Here is a 7,297-nt window from a genome sequence, read left to right on the forward strand (position 1 = left end):
TTGAGTTCTTCCCTAAAAGGGGTCTTGAATCCGCTTGGGGGATCTTCTCTGGTGGAGGCTTGAATCTCCGAGGAGAAGGTGTCCAAGTGAATGAGCTAATCCTTTGCTCACCCTAGAAAGGAGGAGGGAGAGGTCTATATATAGTCTTAGTGTAAAAAGGGGCGAAAGAGGGGGTACATGGGCTGTGACCCAACACATGGCAGCGCACAGGCGCCGGACGTTCGGGAGTCACCGGTCGTCCGGAGGCTCACGAGGGTCCGGACGTCCGATGCCTGTCGGAGTCAGTAATTTTGGCTCGGGGGTACTTCGGTCGGACGTCCGGTCGGGGTCATACGTCCGGGCGTCGGTCGTCCGTTGGACTCCGGAAATCCATAGATTTGGCTCGGGTGCGGTGGCGTCGGTCGTCCGGAAGGGGCCGGACGTCCGGAGCCTGGAGATCGTCGGACGTCCGGTCCTGGCCGGTCGTCCAGAGCCTGTAGCTTCTTATTCATCACTTCTTCTTCTATGTCTTCACATCCATCTTCCTCTTCTTCTTCTTCTCCTTGCTCTTTAGCTTCTCCATGGTACCTGAGTATGCACAATGTGTCCGTATGAGGTAGTAGCCATGTCTCATGTGCATCAAAGTGGAAATGTGAGAGTGGTGTCACCTTGGTTTCGAGAGCTCTTGCGCGTGCTCGTGTCATGGGTCCGCTAGGCACTTGGTGAGGTGATGGCAGGTCCATGGGGATGACCTTGGGATGCTCCGCATCACTTAACCTCTACTTCGAGTGTGTTTTCTTCTTTGGTGCTAGGTCTCCGACATGACGACACGCCTATCGTCGATGAGTCCATACCTCCAATGGAGATGATGATGGCCATGATGGACTATGAGGCACTCCCACATGGTTCCATGAAGATGAAGATGACAATGACTTAGTCTTTGACACCTCACCTACAACACATGAGCGATGCTCCAAAGGTAACATATGTGATGGTGCTTCTCTTGTCCCACTAGTGTACGATCTCACCAATGATTGCTTGCATGATGTTGATCCACCTATTCTCATGCTTCATGCTAGTGCGACTTCTTCATGTCATGACTTACCTATTTATGATAAATATGATGATGAGAATGTTAAGTTGCCTAGTTATGATGCTATGCTCCATAGGATATCATGTGAAAATTCTATTTTGTCACATCATGTTTGACAATCCATTAACCTTTTCATATGCTATGAGTGAGATATCCCATATTACATCATTTCAATCTCAACATAGTAACTATCCAAGCCCCATTAAAATCAATCCCATTTGCACTTATGGCATAGATGATGAGATGATGGTCATTGGCTTTTGTTTTTCATGTGATGATTTTGCCATGCTTCCTTTACATGATTTGTGCAATTAATCTACTATGCCATGCCATGATCACATAGAACCAAATATGCTTTGTTTTGGATGTTGTCAATATTCTCCATGTGATGTTTCCATTAATTCTCATGATGAGACCCCCATAGTTTCCTCATGCATATTAGGAGATTTTGATGCATTCCAAACTTTGCATGTTTGCCATGATTACTTGCACAATATGCATTCCATGAATAACAATGTTCTACATATTTCTTGTGATGCATTACACAATTTGAGTCTCCATTATGCTCTACATAATAACAAACCTCTCATGATGGATGACATGTTTCCATATCACGCAACTCATTTATTTGAGAATTGGCTATTTTTTCTAACCAACACTTGCACGTGCGCGTCATGATGGATGATGTGTACATATACCACGCACACACAATTTTCCCTTTGTCTTTATTTTGGTAGGTACTCATGTATACTCGTCAACCTCTCAATCCCAAGAGTTAACGAAACGAGCTCTCGAGAGCAAAGATGACTTGGGATCCCATGAACTATCCTTCCCACCGCCCTCTTCACGCAATGACTATGCGCATCTCTCTCACTTGGCTCTCACATGGCTATGGGCTATATACAGCTTGTCGCTTCATGCTCATTTTACCATGTTCACTTTGCATGCTATGTTATGAGGACATAACTACCTTGGATACGACCAAAAAGATTGCATACATGCATAATTGTCAGGTGTATGGGACATTTGTACAATCCCCATATGAAGATAAGGGAAAGGAGAAGTTTAGGTTCTGTTCAAAAAGTTCTCTCACGTCACTTTTGGCCAAGAGAAGATAGAGTCCAAGTCTCTCACGTTCTGGATTCAGATTCGGACTACACAGACATACATGACTCAAACGCTAACAACTTTTTCATACGAACTCTGAATTGGGTGGTTCTTTTTTTGTTGGAAAGTATATTTCGTGCTCTTTCCGACCCAATTGGATTCACCTTCAAATTCGTTCGGAGCATTGAGATATCGACGAAACAATCTGACGCTGCAGCAGAATCCGAGTCAAACAACAAGTCCAAAGGTGTTGCATCACCTCCACTTGGGCCCATGAGCCTTGTATGACCTAGGGTTAGTTTTAGGCTGCCTTGGGACGTCCTCCCACCTCCTTGGCCGCCACCCCTTGCTCCTATATAAGTAGATCCATCTAGTAGGTTTTTCCCTGGGTTTTGTTTAGATTAAAGTTCGCCATAGCTGCAACTTCGCATACTTCGTTTGTGTTCAACGACCAGACAAAGGCGTCACAGAACCCCACCTGATCAATAAAGCTTTCCTCTTATATTCACAATATCCATATTGCAATCTCAGTTTCTTGTTTGTTCTTCGTTTGCCTGCAGGAAACAAACCTTTGTGGTCAGGTTGATCGTGCTCCGGCGTGGTCAATAACCTCTCGGAGTTGGTTTAGCGATTGCTAAGGCGCGGCGTCTTCACACGTTCGTAGTCGGATCGTCAAAGTCGACTCCCACAGAAAACGATATCTATCTCATCGAAACATCAGGACACCTTCACCTATTGTCCAAGAAAAAGCCACAAAAAAGTTTGATCTATTCATCCTTTGTCCAAGCCAGTCTTAGCCTTTGAAATTTTCTTTTCATTGCTTGCATAGTTGAATTATCGGTTGCATCGTCGTGTCGAGCTACTAGTCTTAGTGTCTAGTTCGTTTAGAGTTTCGAGTTAGTGTCCAGTCCACCACGTGCTACCCATAGTTCATTGTCATAATCCTAGTTGAGATCATTCACATCTTCGCTTGATCCAATCTGCATCTTATCTAGTTTGTTTTGGAAAGAAGGAGAGAGAAAAAAAGACAGAGAAAAAAACGAGAGGAAAAAAAGTAACAAAAAAGTCAGAGAAAAGAGAGAAAGAAAAAAAGTGTGAGGAAAAAAAAAAGAGACAAGAAAAAAAACAAAATTTGGCTCTATCTAGACTCAGTCTCGTAGTTGAATTTGGATTGAAATATGTTTTGTGCATTGTTCAGTAAAACATGCATAACTTCCTTATATGTAGTCCATTTTGGCTCCGCGAGTACTCAAATGAAAGCTAGCAACGAGCCGCATCTAAATAGTTGCAGAAGCTAGTTCAATATTTGGCACCTCAAAATAGACTTCTAAATAGGTCATTTTGCCCTCCGAAGTTCACGAACACAACTTATTCCAGTTTTAGAATTTTTTGACTCCTCATATCAACTCGGAATTGAGTGATTCCTTTTGCGTTTGAAATCTTGTGTCAATACCATTCTTGAAAAAAATTATCAAAAAATTAGCACAATTTTTTCCATAGGAAAGTTGGAGAGAAAGTTATTGATATATCCTGCTTGGCTGTTGTTTCACATCCTTATCTTTACGGCTATTGTGATCTTCACTTATATTTTGTTGTCCAGAGCTACCTCATATCCTTTATTGATGCTAGTTGTGCTACGACGTGACCTCATTAGTTTTCTAAGCTCGCGTCTCTAGTCCGGTCTAGCCTAGGACCAGCACAGTACCGCCGTTGAGAGTTTATTCAACATTGCATCTTTCAATTGATTATTGCTAATCTTTTGCTACCATATATAGCCAACCCAGCTCCACATATTTCTACACCGTGTATACGTACATTCCCTTGGCAATCGCTTTACACAATCTTCAAAGTTATTTGACACCGTTGGTTGCCTGTTACCACCTGCCGCATGGTAAGAACTTGTAAGATATTGATATTTGCTTTACTGTGAGCACTTTACAACCACATCCTAGTAGTTTATAGGAACATTATTCTCGAATTTTGTTTCTTGTTTCTACTAATCATGACAGGTTCCGGAGATAGAAGATCTTGGACAACGGACACATCTTTACCATCACGAGAGTCGGGACAACACACACAAGCACATGGTCAGGTTATCTTTTTACCGTCATTTAAGGGTAGATTTAATCCTACTATTTATCTAGTTTGGGATCTTGATGTAGAACAAGTTTTTAGTCACCATGACTTTTCTGAACTCGAGCGAGTGCGAGCAGCCACTAGAGCATTTACTGGTTTTGCTTCTGTTTGGTGGAGTGCGCATTGTAAGAAAAACATTGATAACCAACCCACAACTTGGAAAGATTTGAAATATGTAATGAGACAAAAAATATTCCCTCCTTACTATCATCGTGAATTGCTTCGCAAATTTCAACAATTTAAACAAGGCAACAACATTGTTCATGCTTACTACCAAGACTTCAAATCTTATATGCATCATTGTGACATAGAAGAAACTGAGGATGATACAATGAATAGATTTTTTGGTGGTTTGAACCATAATATTCAGGCAAGATTTTAGTATATTCCTCGTTGCATTATTGGTATGTATGTCCGTGCTTGTACCTTTGAGAGACAGATACAGGAGGATGCATTGGGTGACTACAACTACTACTATTCTAGTTCATGCTCACCACCGCCGGTTGGTTCCTCCACCGTTGCACCTACTAGAGCAGCCCCACCTCAGATTGTGAGTGTGACATCATCTCAAGTGTATGGTGCATTGTCATTGTCCATACCTAAATCAGCTACATCTTTGCGACAAGGTAACAGTAAAAGTATTGATGATATCACTTCACATAAGAATGTTGCATGCCTAGTTAACTCGAATGCATCATGTGTTGAGTTACCTGTTGATTTGAGAACACCACCTATTTTAGAGAATCTTGTTACTGTCATGAATGCGTCATGTGATCAAACAACTGAAATACCAACAATTTTGAGTGCACCCATTGAATTAACTGTTGATGCAAAAGAACCAATGTTTAATCATTTTGATATGACCTCTAATCTTGGTGATGATTCTGTGTCCAATGATTTATTGCATGTTTGCTTATTTAAGGATGTTGTAGCATGTAAATTTGATGCAACTAAAGTTTATTCACCAATGTCGGGATGGTTTAATGATGAACATTGTCAATCTTTTGAAATGAACAAGATCTTCACTTATATGTGCAAACTGAGTTGCAATATTTTCATGCCTTCTACTTCTTGTGATAATTTTTTGGCTTTAGATTTTATGAACTATGAAAGTTACTCATGTATACATGTGTCATATGTGCAAAAATCAAGGGAAGTAAAAATGGATGACATATACATATACAACAAGTACACCTTGTCTCTTTTGTTAGCCACATTTCAGGTTAAGCAACGCCGAGGACGGCTTTGTTTTCAAGAAGGGGAGGATGATGAGGACATAACTACCTTGGATACGACCAAAAATATTGCATACATGCATATTTGTCAGGTGTATGGGACAGTTGTACAATACCCATATGAAGATAAGGCAAAAGGAGAAGTTTAGGTTCTGTTCAAAAAGTTCTCTCACGTCACTTTTGGGCCAAGAGAAGATAGAGTCCAAGTCTCTCACGTTCTGCATTCAGATTCGGACTGCACAGACATACCCGACTCAAAACGCCAACAATTTTTCATACGGACTCCGAATTGGGTGATTATGTTTTTGTTGGAAAGTAGATTTCGTGCTCTTTCCAACCCAATTGGATTCACCTTCAAATTCGTTCAGAGCGTTGAGGTATCGACGAAATAATCTGACGCTGCAGTAGAATCCGAGTCAAGCAACAAGTCCAAAGGTGTTGCATCACCTCCACTTAGGCCCATCAGCCTTGTACGACCTAGGGTTAGTTTTAGGCTACCTTGGGACGTCCTCCCACCTCCTTGGACGCCGCCCTTGCTCCTATATAAGTAGATCCATCTAGTAGCTTTTTCCTTGGGTATTGTTTAGATTAAAGTTTACCATAGCTGCAACTTTGCGTACTTTGTTTGTGTTCAACGACCAGACAAAGGCGTCACAGAACCCCACCTTGATCAATAAAGCTTTCCTCTTATATTCGCAATACCCAGATTGCAATCTCAGTTTGTTGCTTGTTCTTTGTTTGCCTGCAGGAAACAGACCTTCGTGGTCAGGTTGATCGTGCTCCGGCGTGGTCAATGACCTCCCGGAGTTGGTTTAGCGATTGCTAAGGCGCAACATCCTCACACGTTCATAGTCGGATCATCAAAGTCGACTTCCTCCAAAATTATAGCTACCATCTCATTGAAAAATGGGACACCTTTGCCTCTATAACTATGCTTGCTTCTATGCCTTTGCCATGCAATTGTGACCCTTGCTTGCATCTACCCATGATTCACCAGTTTAGTAATCCTATGTGTATTTGCATGCTTGGTGGAGAAGCTTGTTGCTATTGCCATGTTTATCATGTGCCTCATTCTATTGATGCTATTTTTCTCATATCTTAGCTTCAGGCTTGTGATATGTCACGTGCATTATTCGTGCCCACCATTTGCACACATGACATACTTGACATGATTCCTTCTAGTACGTTGCATCTTCACACTACTATCTTGCTTGCCTGGATTCATATGGTTGCTTGCTTTGTCGCATCACCCATGTTCCATTATTACTTGCTTTCTTGGGTTGATGACGTATATGTTCATGCCTCTCGCATGATATAATTTGTTCATTGTCGCTTGCCTCCAATTGTTGCATCTATGCTTATTGATTGTGGAGACTTGGACATCTTACTTGTGATGCATGCTTGTTTGATTGAGCCTATTGTATTTGGTTGTTCTCGCATCATATGCCTCCATACTATGAAATGCTCCCTTGTCTTTCTTATGATGAGCATGATGCATACACTTGTTGGGTATTTTACCACACGAATGATAGGTTTTGCATTTCCGCTAACCTCATTTGTCTTTCTGAGTGTTTGTCATGTTCTTTCATTTTGAAGGATCAACAAGGCAATATCGTCATGAGACAATTTGGTTATGTGAAGGCGTACACGATGCGCGACACCAACATCTTCGTGAACATACCTAAGGTGAACTCCTTCCCTTTGAGCCATCCTCAATTACGCATATTGGATGGGTCACTCTTTCATT

This window comes from Triticum aestivum, chromosome 4A (genome assembly GCF_018294505.1).
Source record: "Triticum aestivum cultivar Chinese Spring chromosome 4A, IWGSC CS RefSeq v2.1, whole genome shotgun sequence".
NCBI classification, from domain to species: Eukaryota; Viridiplantae; Streptophyta; class Magnoliopsida; order Poales; family Poaceae; genus Triticum; species Triticum aestivum.